Here is a 23,441-nt window from a genome sequence, read left to right as displayed (position 1 = left end):
AAAGATGAAGGGAAGCTTTCAGTGTTGGACACTGCAAGCTCCTTTGTGTGCAGGGAACATATCTACCAACTCTGTTGTACCATACTCTCCCAAAAGCTTAGCATAGTGCTCTGCACATATTAAGCACGAGATAAATATGATTGATTGGAGCAGGGGTTCTACAGGCTGCACTTGAGTGAATCTTTTGGAGGAAAACTGAGGTGGGTGGATGATGCCGGGGGGTGGGGTTTGAAGGAGTCAGGGGGGAGTGAGATGACAGCAGCTGGGAAAAAACAGGGATAAGGTGGTTCAGGAAGGATACTGCATAAAAGGGGAGGGATTACAGATAAGGGAGGAAGGACAGGGATGGGTTGATTAGGGGGAGGATACTAAGGAGACAAGGTGAGATCAGAAAAGTTTAGGGTTATACTAGAAGTTGTCAGCATCAGTAACTGCTCCATCTGATGGTTCTGTTGACCAATCACTGAACTGAATGCAGGTCCCTGGATCTCTGAGAGCAAAAAGGTAAATGTTCAGGAACAAACTGGAGGCTGAGGTGATGTGAAAGCAGGCAGCTGTTGCTATGTAAGAAGACAGGCCTATGTCAGCATGCTGTTAGACAGGGAAAGTGTATGGGCTTGGGAGTCAGAGGTCGTGGGTCCTAATCCTGGCTCCACCACTTATCATTTGTGTGACAACTTCTCTGTGCCTCAGTTACCTCATCTGAAAAATTGGGAATAAGACTGTGAGCCCCACGTGGGACAACCTGATGACCTTGTATCTACCCCAGCGCTTAGAACAGTGCTTGGCCTGTACAAAGTGCTTAACAAGTACCATCAACATCATCATCACACCTGTTCTCTTTTCCCCCCTGTGCACCCAGGCTGGGCAGGTAAGAGGTAAGATGAAAGAATGGCCTCTTCTTGGCTGCAGCATTTCGGGAACGGGTTCTCTGTGACCCGGTGGGAGATTGGCGGTGGTTCCGATGTTAGTGGTTATGATTTTTGAAACAACCAAGAAACTGCTAGCTGAGTTATCCTTATTTGAGGCTTGGGATGTTGGTCTGCTGGGACTGCTGCTGCTGCTGAGTATTCTGGGTGTGGGTTTATGTCCTTATATCCTTTTAGACTGTGAGCCCACTGTTGGGTAAGGACTGTCTCTATATGTTGCCAACTTGTACTTCCCAAATGCTTAGTACAGTGCTCTGCACACAGTAAGCGCTCAATAAATATGATAAATACGATTGATTATGTATCGTTAGAGGTCCAAGAATAATTCCCATCATATCAGAGAGAGATGGTGCAGAAGCAGTTGCTGGGATCCAAGGAGAACTGGCAGTGAAGGAGGCCTGGAAGGAGGTGGGCTTTGTACTTCCTAACTGCTCAGTACAGTGTGACACACCCAACGAATGCTCCCTTGATGCTATTACCACTCTTCTTGACTTCCAGTTCCACACTCATTCCACTAGACTCGATCTATTAGGGAAGCAACGTGGCCAAATGGAGAGAGCAAGGGCTTGGGAGTCAGAGGACCTGAGTTCGAATCCCACTCCTCCACTTGTCAGCTGTGTGACTTTGGGCAAGTCACTTCACTTTTCTATGCCTCAGTTACCTCATCTGTAAAATGGGGATTGAGACTGTGAGCCCCATGTGGGACTACCTGATTACCTTGTATCTACCCTACTGCTTAGAACAGTGCTTGGCACATAGTAAGCACTTAACAAATACCACTAGTATTATTATTATTATTATCTACCTGTTGTGTGACCTTGGGGAAATAACCTTCCTGAGCCTCAGTTTCCTAACTCGTAAAATGAGGATTCCACACCTCTTCTTCCTCCTACTTCAACTGTGAGCCTCATGTGGTACACAGACTGTGTAGGAACTGATTATCTTGTATCTAGCCCAGCACTTAGTACAGTAAATGGCAGATAGTAAGCACTTTTTAAAATGGTATTTGTTCAGCACTTACTGTGTGCCAGGCACTGTACTTGGTTATTGTCTCTATGTTTCCATTTGTTAGGGAACCAATGTGATCGAAACCAAAGTCCTCTTGTTTCCTTGCACTAGGCCACACTGCTTGCCTAGAAGATAAAAAGTAATACAGGACTTAATTTCCAAAGGGGAAGTTTTTCATCCCATTCAGGACAATTGCACTTTGGGCTTGTGTGTCTGACATGTGAAATAGCTGTCCTGATTGAAATAGTGGACTGGCTGGTCCTAGACCCTCTGACAAGTCGGTAATAACACCCCAAAGGAAGGGCGAAGGAAATGCTCACGTGCTGGGTAAAGGTAACCCTTGAAGAAGTAACGGCCAACAGAACTCCCCAAAAACGCATGCTCAAAATCACTTCGGAGTTATCGTCTCTGCTTATCTTTGATAGGAAATCCATGGAGAAGCAACACTCCTGAAAAGAGATAGCCTGGGCCTGGTAATCAGAGGATCCAGGTTCTAATTCCAGCTCTGCCAGTTTTGCTTGGCTAGATACAAGATAATCAGTTCCTACACAGTCTATGTAACACATGAGGCTCACAGTCGAAGCTGTAGGAAGAACAGATGTGGAATCCTCATTTTATGGGTTAGGAAACTGAGGCTCAGAAAGGTTAAGTTATTTCTATTTATTGTAGATACAAGCTCATCAGGTTGGACACAGTCCATGACCCACATGGGGCTCACAGCCTTAATTCCCACTTTACAGATGAGATAACTGAAGTACTTAGAATTAGTGACTTGTCCAAGGTCACATGGCAGACAAGTGGAGAAGCAGCACTTAGTACAGTGTCTAGCACAGAATAAGTACTTAACAAATGCCATTAAAAAAGTGGCAGAGCATGTACTCTGCCTTGCTGCTTCCCAGTCAATCAGTCAGTGGTATTTAGTGAGCTTTACTGAGTGAGGAACTGAGTTCTAAACTAAACACTTGGGCGGATACAATTCAACTGGTAGACCCATCTCCTGCTGACAAGGAGCTTGTTGTCTAGAGAGGAAAAGACTTTAAAATAAATTATAGATAAGGAAAATGGCAGAATGTAAGGATATGTAGATGTGTAGATAAGATATGTAGAGAAGCAGCATGGCTCAGTGGAAAGAGCATGGGCTTTGGAGTCAGAGGTCATGAGTTCAAATCCTGGCTCTGCCAATTGTCAGCTGTATGACTTTGGGCAAGTCACTTAACTTCTCTGTGTCTCAATTCCCTCATCTGTAGAATGGGGATTAAGACTGTGAGCCCCCCGTGGGACAACCTGCTCAACTTGTAACCTCCCTAGCACTTAGAACGGTGCTTTGCACATAGTAAGCGCTTAATAAATGCCATAAAAAAGTGCTGATAGGCTTGGGGTAGGGCGAGTATCAGAATACTTAGGCGGTACAGACCCACATGCATAGGCAATGCAGAAGGAAGGTCAAGTAGCGTGGGTAAAGAGAAGGCCATCCGGAGGAGGTGACTTTAGTAGGATTTTTAAAGTGAGGAGCATGGTAGTCTGGCAGACATGAAATGAGAGGAAGTTGTAGACAAGAGGGAAGATGTGGGTAAGGGTTCAGTAATGAGGTAGACGAGACTGAGGTACAGTGAGCAGTGAGTTGGTTGGAAATAGAAAACCAAAGTATATGGGCTGAGTTATTGACATACAGTGAAAGGGTAAAGAGCTGATACTGTAATAATGATTATTGTTATCATTGTTATTATTTTTATTAGGCTATGAAGGCCCAACAGCTTTTGTGGTATCATATACAATAATTTCAAAGCACTATTATTCCAATTGGGGAAGATAGGTCCAGCAACCCACTTTAGTCTCATGTAGCCACTTAAGATGGAGAATGGGCAGCAAGACAGTCTTTACAATCACACATATCTTTCTCTCAAATACCCCTCTAGACTGTAAGCTCGTTGTGGGCAGGGAAAGTGTCTGTTATATTGTACTCCTCCAAGCGCTTAGTACAGTGCTCTGCACACAGTAAGGACTCAACAAGTAGGATTTTTCAATAAGTGAAAAAAATCTAGAAATCACCAGAAAGACAAATGTGTCAACATATTGAACAATACATTATTTTTCAGTGTCTTGTGTTTTAATGGATGCTTTTGTTTTCAAGCAATGACACGTCTTTCCACCTTATTAAGCATCACATTTATAGTGTTTTCTGCTGCTTTTATTAGCAGGTCCTCTCTGAACAGACTTATTTTTTCTCTCTCATACCTGCTTAAAATTTCCTGTAGGGCCTTAAAAACATCTACCTGATAGGGCAGCTGACACTCTGGCCTTTCGCTATTGCTGATTGCCAACTTCTATTAGGGGGGAAGACAGAACTAGTTCTCCAAGATGGTAATGATGAAAGGTCAAATGCTTTTCATCAGGAGAAATGACCTTCTGCTTCCCCTTCGGGACTCCCACTCAGCTCTTCCTCATGGAATTAAAGAGGCCTGAATCCAGTGGCCTTCAGTACTTCCTTCAACAACAGTGTTTACCTTTAAGTCACATTATTAAAGGAAAGGCGGGGGGGACCATGCCAGGATATCCTTCAGATCTCTCCCAGTAAATGTAGTCCAAACATACCGACTCTGTTTTATTTAGTACAGTGCTCGGCACACATCCAACAATTACTCTCTCCCGCTTCAAAACCTTATTGGAGGCACATCTCCTCCAAGAGGCCTTCCCTGACTAAGCCCTTCTTTCCTCTTCTTCCTCTCCCTTCTTCATCCCTCTTTTTCCTTTCATTCATCCCCCTCTCCCAGCCCCAAAGCACTTATGCACACATCTGTAATTTATGTATTTATATTAATGTATAGCTCCCCCTCTAGACTGTAAGCTCACTGTGGGCGGGGAATTTGTTTACTGTTATATTGTATTCTCCCAAGCACTTAGTACAATGCTCTGCCAAAGCAAGTGCTTCATAAATATGATTGAATGAATGAATGAAATAAAAACAATTGTTGACGATGATGGATACAGGGAGAACAGATACCTGATGTTTTCCTTTCTCTGAGAATTGAAGCCTCTGAAGGAGACATATTCTAGCATGTGCAATTCCTACTGTGGGTCTTGTGTCAGGAACTGTGGTGAGGAAAGTCGAAGAGACAGGTGATAGCCCTCCCAGAAGACCTAGGGGAAGGAGAACTATTGAGAAACCTAGCAGGAGGATGGTTCTGTTACTTTTGCCCAAGTCTTCCTACAATCCCCAGGGAAAGACTCAGTTCCCCATGGCCTGGTGAAGTCATTCCTAACAAGGTTCCTTGCATATCAATGGGTGAAAACAATCTTTGCTGGTTCAGCAATAAACATTAACATCATTTGCAAGAACTTAGACCGCGGGATACTGCTAATCAAGTTCAAAATTGTCACTGCCCAAGTGACCAAGTTAATCAATTTATCAATAATATTTATTGAGAGCTCACAGTGTACAGAACATTGTACCAAGCACTTGGGAGAGTACAAAATGACGGAGTTGGCAGACACATTCCTGCCATAATGAGTTTACAGTCCATAGGGGGACACAGACATTAATATAAATAAATGACTTATGGATATGCAATAGTGTCATCTCTACTTGGATGCCCTCCCATCACATCAAACTTACTATGGGTAAAACTGAACTTATCTTCCCACCCAAACCCTGTTCTCCCACTCACTTTCCCATCACTGTTTTATGGTACCACCATCCTTCCTGTCTCACAAGGCTGTGACCTTCGTGTTATCCTTCACTCCTTTCTCTCTTGTTCAGCCAACATATTCAAGCCATCCCTAAATCCTGCCAGATCTACCTTCACAACCTCACTAAAATCTGTCCTTTACTTTCGGTCTAAACTGCTAATAAACATAATAAAAATCTTGGTATTTAAGCGCTTGTTCTGTGCAAAACACTGTTCTAAGTGCTGGGGAGATGCAAGGTGATCAGGTTGTCCCACATGAGGCTCACAGTCTTAATCCCCATTTTACAGATGAGGTAACTGAGGCACAGAGAAGTGAAGTGACTTACCCAAGGTCACACAGCGGACAAGTGGGGGAGCCGGGATTAGAACCCATGACCTCTGACTCCCAAGCCCATGCTCTTTCCACTGGACCACGCTGTTTCTCATACCACAATACTGGAAGCACTTAACCTATCCCATCTTGATAATTGTATCGGCCTCCTTGCTGACTTCCCTGCCTCCTGTCTCTTCCCACTTCAATCCATAGTTCATTCTGCTGCCCGGATCATTTTCCTTCGAAAACATTCAGACCATGTTTCCCCACTCCTCGAGAAACTCCAGTGGTTGTCTATGCACCTCCACATCAAACAAAAGCTCCTCACATTTGGCATTAAAGCATTTAATCGCCTTGCCCCTCCTACCTCACCTCACTATTCTCCTACTACAACCCAGCCCGCACGCTTTGCTCCTCTAATGCCAATCTACTCACTGTACCTCCCTCTATCTCATCACCGACCTCTCGCCCACATCTTATGTCTGGCCTCCAAGATGCCTTCCCTTACTAAGCCCTCCTCTCCTCTTCTCTCACTCCCTTCTGTGTCACCCTGACTTGCTCCTTTCATTCAACCTCCCTCCCATCTCCATAGTAACTACGTATACATCTGTATATATCTATAATTTCTTTATCATGCATATTAATGTCTGTCTCCCCCTCTAGACTATGAGCTCTTTGTGGGAGGGAATATGTCTGCTTGTTGTTATACTGTACTCTTTCAAGTGCTTAGTACAGTGCTTTGCACACAGTAAGTGCTCCATAAATGCAACTGAATGAATGAAAAATGCTGTGGTTTGAGGGGAGGGTGAATAAAGGGTGCGAATCCAAGTGCAAAGGTGACACAGAAGGGAGAAAGAGAAGAGGAAATGAGGCTTAGTCGGGGTCCCTTGGAGGAATACACTTTAATAAGGCTTTGAAAGTGGAGAGAGAGATCGTTTGTCGGATATGAAGAGGGAGGGCATTCTAGGTCAGAGGAAGGATGTGAGAGGTTGGTGTCGAGTTGGGTGGGATTAAGGTATAGTGAATAGGTTGGCATTAGAGGAGAAAAGTGCAGGCTGGGTTGTAGAAGGAAGAGCAGCGGCTAAGCAGCATGGCTTAGTGGAAACAGCACAGGCTAGGGAGTTAGAAGACTTGGGTTCTAAACTTGGCTCCACCACTTGTCAGCTGTGTGACCTTGGGCAAGTCACTCAGCTTCTCTGTTCCTTAGTTATCTCATCTGTATAATGGGGATTAAGAATGTGAGCCCCACATGGGACAACCTGATTTATAGCTTAGAACAGTGCTAGGCACATAGTAAGCCCTTACCATATACCATAATTATTATTATTATTATTAGGAAATCAGGGAGACAAGGTAGGAGGGGGCAAGGTCACTGAGTGTTTTAAAATCTATGGTAAGGAGTTTCTGTTTGAGGCAGAGGTGGATGGGCAAGGTCTGAAGGTTCCTGAGGAGTGGGGACACATAAATGGAATGTCTTTGTGGAATAGTGATCCATGCAGCAGAGTGAAGTATGGACTGGAGTGGGGAGAGACAGGAAGCAGGGAGTCAGCAGAGATTGATCAGATGTGTTTAGAATGCTTCTCTGAATGCTTCTGAGAAGCAGCGTGGCTCAGTGGAAAGAGCCTGGGCTTTGGAGTCAGAGGTCATGGATTCAAATTCCGACTCCCCCACTTGTCAGTTGTGTGACTTTGGGCAAGTCACTTAACTTCTCTGGGCCTCAGTTACCTCATCTGTAAAATGGGGATGAAGACTTTGAGCCCCACGTGGGACAATCTGATCACCTTGTAACCTCCCCAGCACTTAGAACAGTGCTTTGCACATAGTAAGCACTTAATAAATTTTATTATTATTATTATTATTCTCTGGTTTTGTCATATTAAAATAGGCCAGCCTTGAAATTCGATTTCTGGCCCCACTTCCTATTCCATTCCACAAGCCTCAAGTTCTTCACGTTCATGTTAGAGGCAGGACTAGAAAGTGTAGAGATGTCCAGCGCTTTTCTCTTTCTTGCACTTCCCAATCAATGATATTTATTGAGCGCTTACCATATGCACAGCAGTATACTATGTGCCTGGGAGAGTGCAATATAACAGAGTTGATAGACACGTTCACTGCCCACAGCGAGCTTACAGTCTACAGGGGACTGCCTTCCCAGATCTGGTCATCCTCATTCTACTCCACCACCACTTGTCAGCTATGTGACTTTGGGCAAGTCACTTCACTTCTCTGTGCCTCAGTTACCTCATCTGTAAAATGGGGATTAAGATGGTGAGCCCCATGTGGGACAACCTGATTACTGTGTATCTACCCCAGCGCTTAGAATAGTGCTTGGTACATAGTTAAGACTAAGTGCTTAGTACAGTGCTCCGCACACAGTAAGTGCTCAATAAATATGATTGAATGAATGAACAAATACCTTCATTATTATTATTATTATTATTACTACCCCAGCACTTAGAACAGTGCTTGGCACATAATAGGTGCGTAACAAGGGTTCTCTCCCCCTTCTAGACTGTAAGCCCTTTGTTGGGTAAGGACCGTCTCTGTATGTTGCCAACTTGTACTTCCCAAGCACTTAGTACAGTGCTCTGCACACAGGAAGTGCTCAATAAATACGATTGAATGAATGAATGAATGAATGAATAATCAAGGCGGGATAGGATGGGTTCTTGGATTATTATTAATAATAATAATGATGATAACAATGGCATGTATTAAGTGTTTACTATGTGCAAGGCACTGTTCTAAGCGCTGGGGAGGTTACAAGTTGATCAAGTTGTCCCATGGGGGGCTCACAGTCTTAATCCTCATTTTACAGACGAGGTAACTGAGGCCCAGAGAAGTGAAGTGACTTGCCCAAAGTCACACAGCTGGCAATTGGCAGAGCCAGGATTTGAACCCTTGACCTCTGACTCCAAAGCCCGTGCTCTTTCCACTGAGCCACGCTGCTTCCCAGCGTGGATTAATGTGGTAGCAAGATTAATGTGGTAGCAATTTGGATGGATAGTAAAGGGAAGATTTTAGCTATGTTGTGAGGGTTGAGCCAACCGGATTTGATGACAGATTGAATATGTTGGGTTGAATGAAAGAGATGATTTAAGGATAACACGAAAGTTATGGGTTTGTGAGACAAGGAGGATGGTGGTGTTGTCTAGAATGATGGGAAAGTCACGGGGAGGACAGGGCTTTGGTGTAAAGATGAGGAGTTCTGCTTTGATATGTTAAGTTTGAAATGTTGGCAGGACGCTCAAGTAGAGATGTCCTCAAAACAGGACATTAAATTGAAAATAAAAGCTAAACGTGGAACTGTAGCTCACTTCTGATTGTACCCAGTGAGTGCTCAATAAATATTACTACCACCACTTCTAAAAATGATCGGAAATCAAGGTAAAAGTGTTTGCAGGGGAATCACGTGCACTGAACCTCAAATATAACTCCATTGGGGGAATAGGCAGTGATTGTGTTATATTCCTTATACAAATGACCTTGTCAGCAAATAAAGAAAAGGAAAAAGAGTACCAAGAAAGAAATGAAGGGTCGAGAAGTACATGCTGCAAACGATGGCAAGAAGGGCACTTATGAAAGTCAAGGGGGAAAATACACTTTCTAAGGCCATCTGGAAGACGATAAAAAGAGTAGGAAGAGTACAGAAAGTAGTGCATAAATGAAAGGGAACTTGAAGTAAGCCAGAAGGTCAAAACAGATGAAAATGCAGAGAAGATGGCTTACAGAACAAGATTGATGAAAGGGATACAAAACTCAAAAATTACCTCTACTCATTTAAAGTCAGGGTAGTTCACATTTCAAGCATGAGCAAGCCTGGAACCTGTCTGAGGCATCATTTGGGGAAAAAGTAGTGAATATGATTTTTACAATGTGAACTGTGGAAAATGCCTGGATGGGAACAACATGAGGGCTTTACTGTCTCAAAGTTGAAGATGTATTTCATTTAAGATACTGGCACATCAGTCAAACATATATATATATAAATATATATATATGTATATATATAGTATACATACATATAGTATACATATATATATATACACACACATATAGTATACATACATATAGTATACATATATATATATATATGTTAAAGAAAAAGTGTCCTCCAACAGACTGGAAAAGAACCAAAATAACACAATGAAGAACCAGAAGACTGAAGATCATCATCATCATCTCATAGTAGTATCTTGGGAAGTGCATTGGGCAAGTCAGTAACTTCTCTGTGCCTTGGTTTCAATCAATCAATTCAATCATGATGATGATGGCATTTATTAAGCGATTACTATGTGCAAAGCAGTGTTCTAAGCGCTGGGGAGGCTATAAGGTGATCAGATTGTCCCATGAGGGGTTCACAGTCTTAAGACCCATCTTACAGATGAGGTAACTAAGGCACAGAGAAGTTAAGTGACTTGCCCAAAGTCACACAGCTGACAACTGGCGGAGCTGGGATTTGAACCCGTGACTTCTGACTCCAATCATATTTATTGAGCTCTTACTGTGTGCAAACCACTGTACTAAGTGCATGGGAGAGTACAATACAATAACAAACAGGCACATTCCCTGCCCAGAATGAAGCAATGGTATTTGCTGAGTGCTTACAGTTTGCAGAGCAGTGTACTAAGCGCCTGGAAGATACACTATAACAAAGTTGATGGACACATTCCCTTCCCACAGAGAGATTACAGTCTAGAGGGTCTACAGTCTACTGTTTCCTCATCTATTAAATAAAGATTCAATGACTGGACTCACTCTTATGTAGAGTTTGAGCCCCTGGTGGGGCGGAGACTGTGTCTGACCTAATTAACCTGTATCTACCCCAATGCTTGACCACACAGTAAGTGGTTAACAAATGTAATAATAACTCATTCATTCAATCATATTTATTGAACGTTTATTGTGTGCAGAGCACTGTACTAAGTGCTTGGAAAGTACAATTAGGCAACAGAGATAGAGACGGTCCCTACCCAACAATGGGCTCACAGTCTAGAGCGGGGGAGACAGACAACAAAACAAAACAAAACAAAACTTTCTAAGGCCATCTGGAAGATGATTAAAAAGATTAGGAAGAGTACAGAAAGTAGTGCAGAAATGAAGGAGATTTCATTCATTTTGATGTCAGTACCATCAAAATAGATAAATAGTATTATACATGTATACACGTCACTAATAAAATGAATAGAGTAATAAATATGTACAAATATACACACGTGCTGTGGGGAGGGGAAGGGGGAAGGGCAGAGGGAGGGAGTGGAGGTGGTGGGGAGGGGAGGAGGAGCAGAGGAAAAAGGGGGGGCTCAATCTGGGAAGGCCTCCTGGAGGAGGTGAGCTCTCAGTAGGGCTTTGAAGGGAGGAAGAGAGCTAGTTTGGCAGATGTGTGGAGGGAGGGCATTCCAGACCAGGGGAAGGACGTGGGCCGGGGGTCGACGGCGGGACGGGCGAGAACGAGGCCCAGTGAGGAGGTTAGCAGCAGAGGAGCAGAGGGTGCAGGCTGGGCTATAGAAGGAGAGAAGGGAGGTGAGGTAAGAAGGGGCAAGGTGATGGAGAGCTTTGAAGCCAATAGGGGGGAGTTTTTGCTTCATGCGAAGGTTGATAGGCAACCACTGGAGATTTTTGAGGAGCGGAGTGACATGCCCAGAGCGTTTCTGCAGAATGATAATCTGGGCAGCAGAGTGAGGTACTGCGATAAGGGTTTCATTTATCCAGTCACCTTGACATAATTTGTCTGATAAATGCATCATTGTTCAAAATGATGCTGATACTTTGTGGATCTAATGGGGATTAAATACCAATTACCAATTCTTCCTCCCCCTTATACTGGAGAACTGGGACTGACTGAGCTGATGGACTGATTGTATTGTACCTACCCCATGCTTGGCACAGTGCTTAGGACACTGCCAGGACTGAACAAATGCCATTATTACTATTTGTAGTACAGATAGTGGCGGTATTAATGATACCTATTTATTACTGAGTGCAATGCACTCTACTAACTGTTTGGGAAATTTGAACTGAAGTGTGAAGCAATGGTTCCTGCTCATAAGATGCCAACAGTTGAATAAAAAAATCAAATATCTATATTTGTTGAAAAAATGTATATATACACATTTATATATATATATATACATATATATACATTTATATATATATACATTTATGTGTATGTATATACGTATATACATATACAAATATATATATTTGTATATGTATATACGTATATACATATACAAATATATATATATTTGTTGGAAAGCATGACACCTATTCTAGGTGCCAAATATAAATATAGCTAGAATACACCTAAAATAACTGTAATGCTTTTCAACAAACCCAGCTGGGAAGAGGCAATCAGAATTAGTTCCAACTGATAAGCAACTAATATCCCTCCTTACTTTTTGTTGGTGACTGTAAAAGTTGCAAGCATAATTGGAAAGAAAACTGTGGGAATTCCAATCTGGTAGTACAGAGCTGAGCTAGAGGTGAATCTTGCAAAGACCATATAGATTCATTCACTCATTCAATCATATTTATTGAGTGCTTATTGTATGCAGAACACTGTACTAAGCACTTGGGAAGTACAAATCGGCAAAGTACAGAGACGGTTCCTACCTGAACAATGAAGATTGCCTATAAGTATCTGTTCTCTTAATCGTGAGGAAGTTGAAGTGGAAATCTATACCTTGGCCAAGAAGTACACAAGGAAAATAAAGAAAGAGGCATGAATACGTTTCGGTAGAATTACAAAGATGCTGTTGAATGATGTGCTACCCTTGAGGAATAAAAGCTAATTTTTCTATTCCATCCTTTGGCCCTCAAGATTGAACTGTTGGTCGATGACATGCCAAGGAAAGTAACAGGGAAAAGTGTCACTTCAAGATATCATTCTGAAGGAGATATTAGTATTTCTACAGTTGACAAACCTTCTCAGGTTGCACCTGGAGAGTTTCCAGTACTCCACCAGTTTCGACTATGGGAAGGAGAGTCAAACAGAGGCGTATCCATTCCATTCCTAGCTTGGGCAGTGGCAAGTGAGTGGAAGGCAATCTGCTACATGTCAAAACTCACCTTTGCTGGGCAGCAGCAGCATGGGAGAATGTTGAGGTTGGTGACATGAGTTTACTGTGTGGAAGGAGGCAATGGCAAACCACTTCTGTATTTTTACCAAGAAAACTGTACAGATCCACTACCAGAACGATTACAGATGTGTCCATGATGTCGCTATGGGTCGGGGACGACTCAACTTGTGAAGTTCAGGGTACTGTCCTAACTGTTCGGAGAGAGTATCCAGTTGGGAATGAAACACACCCCCTGTCCTTCAAGTGGCTCACAATCTGATTGTGAGTAGGGCAAGAAATTCATTCTTTCATTCATTCAATCATATTTATTGAGTGATCACTGTGTGTAGAGCACTGTATTAAGTGCTTAGAAAGTTCAATTCAGCAATAGAGACAATCCCTGCCCACACCAGACTTACAGTCTAGAATGGATTTTAATTTTCTTTCTAATCATATTAAGTGCTTACTATGTGTCAGCCACTCTACTAAGCACTGGGGAAGATTCAAGCTAATAAGGTTGGACAGTCCCTGTCCCACGTGGGGCTTACAATCTTAATCCCCATTTTACAGATGAGGTAACTGAGGAACAGAGAGGTTAAGTGACTTGCCCAAGGTCACATAGCAGATAATTGGGGGAATACCACAACCTACGTCATTTCTGATTTTCAGGCGGGTGCTCTGTCTATTAATCTGCTTCTCTACAAATATGATCGGAAGAGGCAGAAAATATCATTATGGAAGAACTGGTATGATGTAATACTGCCCTCTCAAAGGTCACCAATGACCTCCTTCTTGCCAAATCCAACGGCTCTTACTCTGTCCTAATCCTCTTCGACCTCTTAGCTGCCTTCGACACTGTGGACCACCCCCTTCTCCTCAACACACTATCCAACCTTGGCTTCACAGACTCTGTCCTCTCCTGGTTCTCCTCTTATCTCTCCAGCCATTCATTCTCAGTCTCCTTTGTGGGCTCCTCCTCCCCCTCCCATCCCCTCACTGTAGGAGTTCCTCAAGGGTCAGTTCATGGTCCCCTTCTGTTCTCTATCTACACTCACTCCCTTTGTGAACTCATTCGCTCCCAGGGCTTCAGCTATCATTTCTACACTGATGACGCCCAAATCTACATCTCTTCCCCTGCTCTCTCTCCCTCCCTCCAGGCTCGTATCTCCTCTTGCCTTCAGGATATCTCCATCTGGATGTCTGCCCACCACCTAAAACTCAACACGTCCAAGACTGAGCTCCTTATCTTTGCTCCCAAACCCTGTCCTTTCCCTGACTTTCCCATCACTGTGGATGTTACTACCATCCTTCCTGTCTCACAAGCCCACAACCTTGGTGTCATCTTTGACTCCGCTCTCTCATTCACCCCACACATCCAATCCAACACCAAAACCTGCCGTTCTCACCTCCACACATCGCCAAGGTGCACCCTTTCCTCACCATCCAAACCGCTACCTTGCTGGTTCAATCTCTCATCCTATCCCGATTGGATTACTGCATCAGCCTCCTCTGATCTCCCATCCTCCTGTCTCTCCCTGCTTCATTCTATATTTCACTCTGCTGCCCAGATCATCTTTGTGGAGAAACACTCTGGGCATGTTACTCCCCTCCTCAAAAATCTCCAGTGGTTGCCTATCTACCTATGCATGAAGCAAAAACTCCTCCCTATTGGCTTCAAAGCTCTCCATCACCTTACCCCTTCTCACCTCACCTCCCTTCTCTCCTTCTATAGCCCAGCCCACAGACTCCCCTCCTCTGCCACTAACCTCCTCACTGTGCCTTATTCTTGCCTGTCCCACTGTCAACCCCCGGCCCACGTCCTACCTCTGGCCTGGAATGTCCTCTCTCCACACATCTGCCAAACTAACTCTCTTCCTCCCTTCAAAGCCCTACTGAGAGCTCATCTCCTCCAGGAGGCCTTCCCAGATTGAGCTCCCTTTTTCCTCTCCTCGTCCCCATCCCCCCGCCTTACCTCCTTCCCCTCCCCACAGCACTTGTATACATTTGTACAGATTTATTACTCTATTTATTTTACTTGTACATATTTACTATTCTATTTATTTTGTTAATGATGTGCATATAGCTTTAATTCTATTTGTTCTGATGATTTTGACACCTGTCTACATGTTTTGTTCTGTTGTCTGTCTTCCCCTTCTAGACTGTGAGCCTGTTGTTGGGTAGGGACCATCTCTATATGTTGCCGACTTGTACTTCCCAAGCACTTAGTACAGTGCTCTGCACACAGTAAGCACTCAATAAATATGATTGAATGAATGAATGCATACAAAACTTCTTGTTCAGAAATGGATCTAGCCTACTCAAAATAAGGAGGTTAGAAAGTTTCTACCTTGTAATTTTGGAGGAATGAATGAGCGTGAGTGGGATGAAAATAATCATAATTATTAAATCCATTCTGATCATACACTGAAGCTTGAGGAATAAAGTGAACAGTAAGTATACTGAATCTTTTACTGCAAAAAGTTGCCCAAGAAGTAATTATCAGTTGTTTCCAGAAGAATTATTGAGTGAGGTGGCCCCAAACCACAATCACTGTATTCAATTCCTTGGTGCAGGTTCCTCGTCCTGAAGTTTCACAGTGAGGCTTGTCAATTGTACTCATCAGACTTCAATCATCAGGAAAAGAGAAATATGGGGTGCTAGAGTATGCACCAATAAGCATTGGGTAGCAAATCCAAGGGTAAACATGACATGATTTTTCCATGCATCCTGTTGTCACCATTAGGGACAGAGTCCTTTGAATAATAATAATGGCATTTATTAAGTGCTTACTATGTGCAAAGCACTCTTCTAAGCACTGGGGAGGTTACAAGGTGATCAGGTTGTCCCCCGGGGAGCTCACAGTCTTAATCCCCATTTTACAGATGAGGTCACTGAGGCACAGAGAAGTGAAGTGACTTGCCCAAAGGGAGATTTAAATGGACTGGCCATTGATTTGGCCAATAATGTCATTAATCTGCTCATATAAAAAAGACAGTTATAGTGCCAGTACATGAAACTTTCCACACTATTGCATAACTAGTTCTAGAAAGAGAAGTACACAGTTTTTTTATATAATGTGGGGTTTTGAACCTCACATTAAAGAAAACTTATGTTTTGAAGATGCCCATGCTGAACTGGAGCTATATTGTCTTGTTGTCTGTCTCCCCGTTCTAGACTGTGAGCCCGTTGTTGGGTAGGGATCGTCTCTATGTTACCAACTTGTACTTCCCAAGTGCTTAGTACAGTGCTCTGCACATAGTATGCGCTCAATAAATACGATTGAATGAATGAATATGCAACACAACCATGCCTTCCAACATCATACAGCAGAGAGACATGCACTGTCAGAAGAATATTCCCTAGTACCCTAACTACATTCTATCCTAAACAGATAGTATAAAACATGTGTTATGCAAGACTGGAGGAAATAGGCATGGCAAAATAGTATTTATCAGGCAAAATGTTTTGTTTTGTTTTAAGTGAGAATGAGGAAAAATATTATGAGACTCTCTGGCAGTGCAAAATGGTTTTCAAATGGAGAACAAGTGATGGATTATCAGCAAAACATAACACAGTTGGGTGAGATCAGCTCTAATGACAGTGCCCTAACCCCACTTGATGGATTATTTGTCATGGTCCTCCAGTTATGAACTATGTGCACCACTTAAAATCCAGATGCTCAGAGCACACTGGGGGAGATGTGTTTTGCAGTTTTGGATCAGAATGCTCTGATTTGTTACTGAAGTAAAATGCACCCTTAACTCTTAATAACTAGGTAATATAGCAAACCCAGGAGCTCTATATTTTACTTAAATGCTTTATCCAGATGCTTTATTATAGGCAATTTTCTTTCTCTAACTTTTTTATTTGAAATGGGGGAGTCTCAGTCTTCCCTTAACTTCATTACGTGAGAAAAGGGTAATGTTGTTTCTTCCCATTTCAAATCCCTAAATACAACACACGGTCCTCCTCATTAAGGAACAAAATAAGGGACTATTTCCATTTTGACAGGAAAGCCTGCCAGCCCCATGTGTTTTCAGAATTGGTACACTTGTTTGCTTTAATGCCTTTAGTATTCTAAAAGTATGTGAGGCGGTTTAATTTAAGATTACCGTGGCTCAATATAATCTTGTGTGCTCTCTTTGCACACAACATACAAGTCCTTAGGGTTTAACCTAATTAAAGCCCAATTTTTGTCATCTGGATTTTTGCTATACTATATCATTTTCCTGAGCAGGGGACTACAATTCAGGAAATGCAAATTCTTAGAGAGAAAAAAATCACGATTTATTATGACACTGGGGTCCTGGAACCTTCAAACAGTCAACAGTATTTAATAATAATAATAATAATAGTAATAATAATAATGATGATGATGGCATTTGTTAAGTGCTTACTATGTGCCGAGCACTGTTCTATGCACTGGAGGGTACAAGGTAATCAGGTTGTCCCACATGGGGCTCACAATCTTAATTCTCATTTTACAGATGTAACTGAAGCACAGAGAAGTTAAGTGACTTGTCCAAAGTCACACAGCTGACAAGTGGCAGAGCCGGGATTAGAACCCATGACCTCTGACTCCCAAGCCCGTGCCCTTTCCACTGAGCCACGCTGCTTCTCTATTTATTGAGCACTTATTCTGTGCAGGACACTGCACTGAGATTTAGTAGTCACGATCCCAGCCCCAAATATCTTAAAGCCTAGTGAGGTAAACAGATGCTAAAATACCCTTCAGGTAGGGGGAAATAACTGAGTTTAAAGATATGTACTTGGGCACTGTGGGAGGAAGGGGTGGGTTTAGTGCCTATGTTGTGAGGTAATTCAGACTCAAGTGCACTTGTGACACAGCTGGTGGGGAGATAAGAAGGGAATAATAATAATAATAATAGCATTTGTTAAATGCTTACTATGTGCAAAGCACTGTTCTAAGCACTGGGTAGTTACAAGGTGATCAGGCTGTCCAACGTTGGGCTCACAGTCTTAATCCCCATTTTACAGATAAGGTAACTGAGGCCCAGAGAAGTTAAGTGACTTGCCCAAAGTCACACAGCTGACAATTGGCAGAGCCCTTATTTGAACCCATGATCTCTGACTCCAAAACCCCTGCTCTTTCCACTGAGCCATGCTGCTTCTCTAAGGGAAGTCAGAGAAGGCCTTCTGGAGGAGATGGGCTTTCATAGGGCTTTGAAGATTAAGCGACTTGTGGTCTGCTGGATGTGAAGGGGACACACAGCTGGACTACTAACACCCAAGCAACTATCTTAATAATAATAATAATAATAATAATAATAATAATAATAATGATAATGGCATTTGTTAAGCGCTTACTATGTGCAAAGCACTGTTCTAAGTGCTGGGGGGTTACAAGGTGATCAAGTTGTCCCACGTGGGGCTCACAGTCTTAATCCCCATTTTACAGATGAGGTAACTGAGGCTCAGAGAAGTTAAGTGACTTGCCCAAGGTCACACAGCAGACATAATAATAATAATAATGTTGGTATTTGTTAAGCGCTTACTATGTGCAAAGCACTGTTCTAAGCGCTGTGGTAGATACAAGGTAATCAGGTTGTCCCACGTGGGGCTCACAGTCTTCATCCCCATTTTACAGATGAGGGAACTGAGGCCCAGAGAAGTTAAGTGACTTGCCCAAAGTCACACAGCAGACAAGTGGCGGAGCGGGATTTGAACCCACGACCTCTTGACTCAAAGCCCGTGCTCTTTCCACTGAGCCACGCTGCTTCTCCTCTCCTCACCTCACTTCTTCTCATTGTGTGGGAAAGAGGAGGAGGAGAACAGTAGCGTGGGATTACAGAAACTGAGGCACCAGGGGCCAGAGTCCCCTCAAGACCTGGACCTCCAGAGGCACAGCTGCCCAGTGCCTGGGCTGTGAGCTTCATATGGGACAGGGACTGTGTCCAACCTGATTACTTGGTTTCTACCCAAGCCTTTAGAAAAGTGTTTGATACATACCATAAGAATAAACAAATACCATCAAAATTACCACCTTGTCATCGCTGAGGAACACAGTATGCCGGAAACCCCATTCTTGCCTTTAATAGTAATAATTATGGTACTTGTTTGCCATGCTCTGTTCTAAGTGCTGGGGTAGATAATAATAACGGCATTTGTTAAGTGCTTACTAAGTGAAAAGCACTGTTCTAAGTGCTGGGGAAGCTACAAGGTAATCAGGTTGTCCCACGTGGGGCTCACAGTCTTAATTCCCATTTTACAGGTGAGGTAACTGAGGCACAGAGAAGTTAAGTGAGCCCACTGTTGGGTAGGGACCGTCTCTATATGTTCCCAACTTGTACTTCCCAAGTACTTAGCATAGTGCTCTGCACACAGTAAGCACTCAATAAATACGATTGATTGATTGGTTAAGTGACTTGCCCAAAGTCACACAGCTGACAATTGGCGGAGCTGGGATTTGAACCCATGACCTCTGACTCCCAAGCCTGTGCTCTTTCCACTGAGCAACTTAATCAAGTTGGACCCAGTCCCTGTCCCACATGGGGCTCACAGTCTTTATCCCCATTTTACCGATGAGGTAACTGAGGTGCAGAGAAGTGAAGTGACTTGCCCCAGGTCCCTCGGCAAACAAGTGGTGGAACGGGGATTAGAACCCAGATCCTTCTGACTCTCAGGCCCGGGCTCTATCCACTACGCAACCTGTAGGGTGCCAGGAAGGCTGCATCCATCTCCATCCATCTCACCTCCTCCAGGAGGCCTTCCCAGACTGAGCCCCTTCCTTCCTCTCCCCCTCGTCCCCCTTTCCATCCCCCCCATCTTACCTCCTTCCCTTCCCCACAGCACCTGTATATATGTATAGATGTTTGTACATATTTATTACTCTATGTATTTATTTATTTTACTTGTACATATCTATTCTATTTATTTTATTTTATTAGTATGTTTGGTTTTGTTCTCTGTCCCCCCTTTTAGACTGTGAGCCCACTGTTGGGTAGGGACTGTCTCTATATGTTGCCAATTTGTACTTCCCAAGCACTTAGTACAGTGCTCTGCACATAGTAAGCGCTCAATAAATACGATTAATGATGATGATGATGATCATTTCTGATCTAATTACATTGCAACCATTAGCTCCTTTTAGACAGGGAACGGGTCTACCAACTCCGTTGTATTGTACTCTCCCAGTTGCTTAGAAAAGTGCTCTGTACACAGTCAAAAATTAATATAAATGATTAAGAAGCAGCACGGGCCTGGGACTCCATAGTACCTGGGTTCTAATCCTGGCTCCGGCATTTGTCTGCTGTGTGATCTTGGGCAAGTCACTTCACTTCTCTGTGCCTCAGTTACCTCATCTGTAAAATGGGGATTAAGACTGTGAGCCCCCTGTGGGACAATCTGATCACCTTGTAACCTCCCCAGTGCTTAGAACGGTGCTTTGCACATGGTAAATGCTTAATAAATGCCATTATTATTATTACTTAAATTCTCCATGCCTCAGTTCCCTCATCTGTAAAATGGGAATTAAGACTGTGAGCCCTATGTGGGACAGAGGCTGTATCCCACCTGATTATCTCATATCTACCCCAGAGCTTAGAACAGGGCCTGGCATATAGTAAGCACTTAACAGATACTGCAGTTATTATTGTTTTTACTATTATTATCATTTAATCTAACCCAGCATTTAGCACAACCAAGAGCGGGATACCCAAACAACTGGTTCACGGTGAACTGATATGGGGTAGTCAGAGAATGGGAGGAGGAAAGAAAGCACTTTAAAAACAAACTGAGGCAAGCCTCAAAGCATGCAGCATAACAGCATAAAGCATAAAGCATAACTAGTTTTATCTCTATTTATTCTGATGACTTGGAACCTGTCCACATGTTTTGTTTTGTTGTCTGTCTCCCCCTTCTAGACTGTGAGCCCGCTGATGGTTAGGGACCGTCTCTATATGTTGCCAACTTGTACTTCCCAAGCGTTTAGTACAGTGCTCTGCACACAGTGAGCACTCAATAAATACGATTGAATGAATGAATGAACAGTGGGAGTTGGCGAAGTGTTCAGCCTAGTGGGCACCAATTAGAAATGGGTAAGCAGAGGTTTTCAAAAGATGGTAGCACCAAGCTGGAGTAGCGAAGATACTTAGGCACTCTGGGTCACAAATGCAGCAAAAATCAACCTGCACAGACTCAGATTGTCAAAGGGATGACCAGACAACCCTTGGTCTTATTGATCATTCATTCATTTAGTTGCATTTATTGAGTGCAACTACAATATTCATTCATCCATTCAATCGTATTTATTGAGCGCTCACTGTGTGCAGAGCAGTTGGGAAGTACAAGTTGGCAACATATAGAGACGATCCCTAACCAGCAACGGGTTCACAGTCTAGAGAGGGGAGACAAAGCACAAAACAAGTGGGTGTCTATATCATCAGAATAAATAGAATTATAGCTATATACACATCATTAATAAAATAAATAGAATAGTAAATAGGCACAACTTCTCCGTGCCTCGGTTCCCTCGTCTGTAAAGTCGGGATTAAGACCGTGAGCCCCACGTGGGACAACCCGATTGCCTTGTGTCTGTCCCAGCACTTAGAACCATGCTTGGCGCATAATGAGCGCGTAACGAATACCGTCATTATTATCATTATGATTTGGAAGCTAGAACTTCTCCTGGCTGCCCGGTCCTGTCCAGCAGTCGGGAACTAGTTCTTCCCGGGATGTCTGAAGCAGCGGGGGCAACTCGGAGGCTTGGCGGGCTGCCTGTTTTGTTTTTTTGTCTGTCTTCCCCCTTCTAGACTGTGAGCCCTTTGTTGGGTAGGGACCGTCTCTATATGTTGCCGATTTGTACTCCCCAAGCGCTTAGTACAGTGCTCTGTACACAGTAAGCGCTCCATAAATACGATTGAGTGAGAGAGTGAGTGAGTACAAGTAAAATAGAGCAGTAAATCTGTACAAACATATAGGTGCTGTGGGGAGGGGAAGGAGGTAAGGTGGGGGGGATGGGGAGGAGGAGAGGGAAAAGGAGGCTCAGTCTGGGAAGGCCTCCTGGAGGAGGTGAGCTCTTTAAGCACACTTTCCCTGCCCACAACGAGCTTACACTCTAGATATGTCCAGCCCGATTATCTTGCATCTATCCCGGACCTCAGAACACTCCCCTCAGAATAGTCCTTGGTAAATGATAAGTGCTTAACAATCACAGTTATTATTATGCTGCCAACTTGTACTTCCCAAGTGCTTAGTACAGTGCTCTGCACACAGTAAGCGCTCAATAAATACGATTGATTGATTGATTGATTATGGCTGCTTCGAGGAGTCTGCTTATGCGGCTGAGACACCTCACTCAGCCAATCCCCAGTGCGATTTTTTTCCAGGTTTAAAAATATCTCACCCTTTTAACCACTGCATTTTCGATACTACTTATCACTAGAGTATGTGCCAGTTCCATGATTGAAATCATCACAGATTTTGTAATAAGATTCAATTCCACAACTGATATATGAAAAGGTAACAACTGATTAAGGAGAGACTCAAATTCCCACAAGAACAACTCCAAGGTGGAAATAATCAGCCAGTCAAGACAAGAAAATTTTAGAGTTATAGTCTAAATTCTCTAAAACCTGAACAGAACATCTGCAGGCTTGTAAAATAAAAAATGAGTTATGGTAGTTAAGTGCTTACTATGTGCCAGGTTCTCTGTGCCTCAGTTACCTCATCTGTAAAATGGGGATGAAGACTGCGAGCCCCACGTGGGACAACCTGGTTACCTTGTATCTACCCTAGTGCTTAGAACAGTGCTTGGCACATAGTAAGCGCTTAACAAATACCATCATTATTATTATTATTACTAAGTGCTTGGGTGGATACAAGTATATCAGTCCCTGTCCTGCCTGGGGCTCCCACTCTTAATCCCCATTTTACAGATGAGGTAACTGAGGCACAGAGAAGTTAAGTGACTTGCCCAAGGCCACACAGGAAGCAAATGGCAGAGCCTGGATTAGAACCCATGACTTTCTGTCTCCTAGTCCCCTGCTCTACCCACTACGCCACGCTGCTTCTCAGCATAGTAGTACCAGCATATCTGAGATTTATTCTGTGGAGAATTGGTCTTCTACCTTGATGTTATTCTCCCAGACTTCAACTCCCTTTTAATGAAAATGGAATATTGAACTTCTTGCCTTTCTTAAATATGCTAGAACCATAAGCCATTTTTCCTTGGATGATTCATATTTTTTGTTTGAAGGGAAAGAGTAAGTATTAATGTAATAAAATATGACAACTCAATAGAATTTTAATTGGGGAATGTAAGTTGTGTTATAACTCTCCTGTCCTCTTTTCAGTGAGCTGCCTGCCTCCAAGTATGTATCTCATTTTCAAGGATTAAACAGTTTTAAACACTTATGTATATTCTTTTGAAAGATGAAAAGGATGACAAAAGGAAAATTATGAATTGATAAATGTGAGCTCCCTG

The 23,441-nt window shown here is 43.1% G+C and overlaps 1 protein-coding gene and 1 non-coding gene across 2 annotated transcripts in view; one reads left to right on the top strand and one right to left on the bottom strand.

The window, feature by feature from the left end:
• The window catches only part of ST6GALNAC5 (ST6 N-acetylgalactosaminide alpha-2,6-sialyltransferase 5), a 272,328-nt gene that overhangs the window by 188,069 nt on the left and 60,818 nt on the right, over positions 1 to 23,441 (bottom strand). The gene's annotated exons all lie outside the window — the stretch shown is intronic.
• LOC119927448 lies at positions 12,861 to 12,997 on the top strand. Its single transcript, XR_005450450.1, has one exon. It is a non-coding gene; the product is annotated as a small nucleolar RNA SNORA7 (small nucleolar RNA).

This window comes from Tachyglossus aculeatus, chromosome 4 (genome assembly GCF_015852505.1).
Source record: "Tachyglossus aculeatus isolate mTacAcu1 chromosome 4, mTacAcu1.pri, whole genome shotgun sequence".
In the NCBI taxonomy this organism is placed as follows: domain Eukaryota; kingdom Metazoa; phylum Chordata; class Mammalia; order Monotremata; family Tachyglossidae; genus Tachyglossus; species Tachyglossus aculeatus.
Note: the sequence above shows the minus strand (reverse complement) of the source record. Positions and strands in the feature narration are given on the sequence as shown.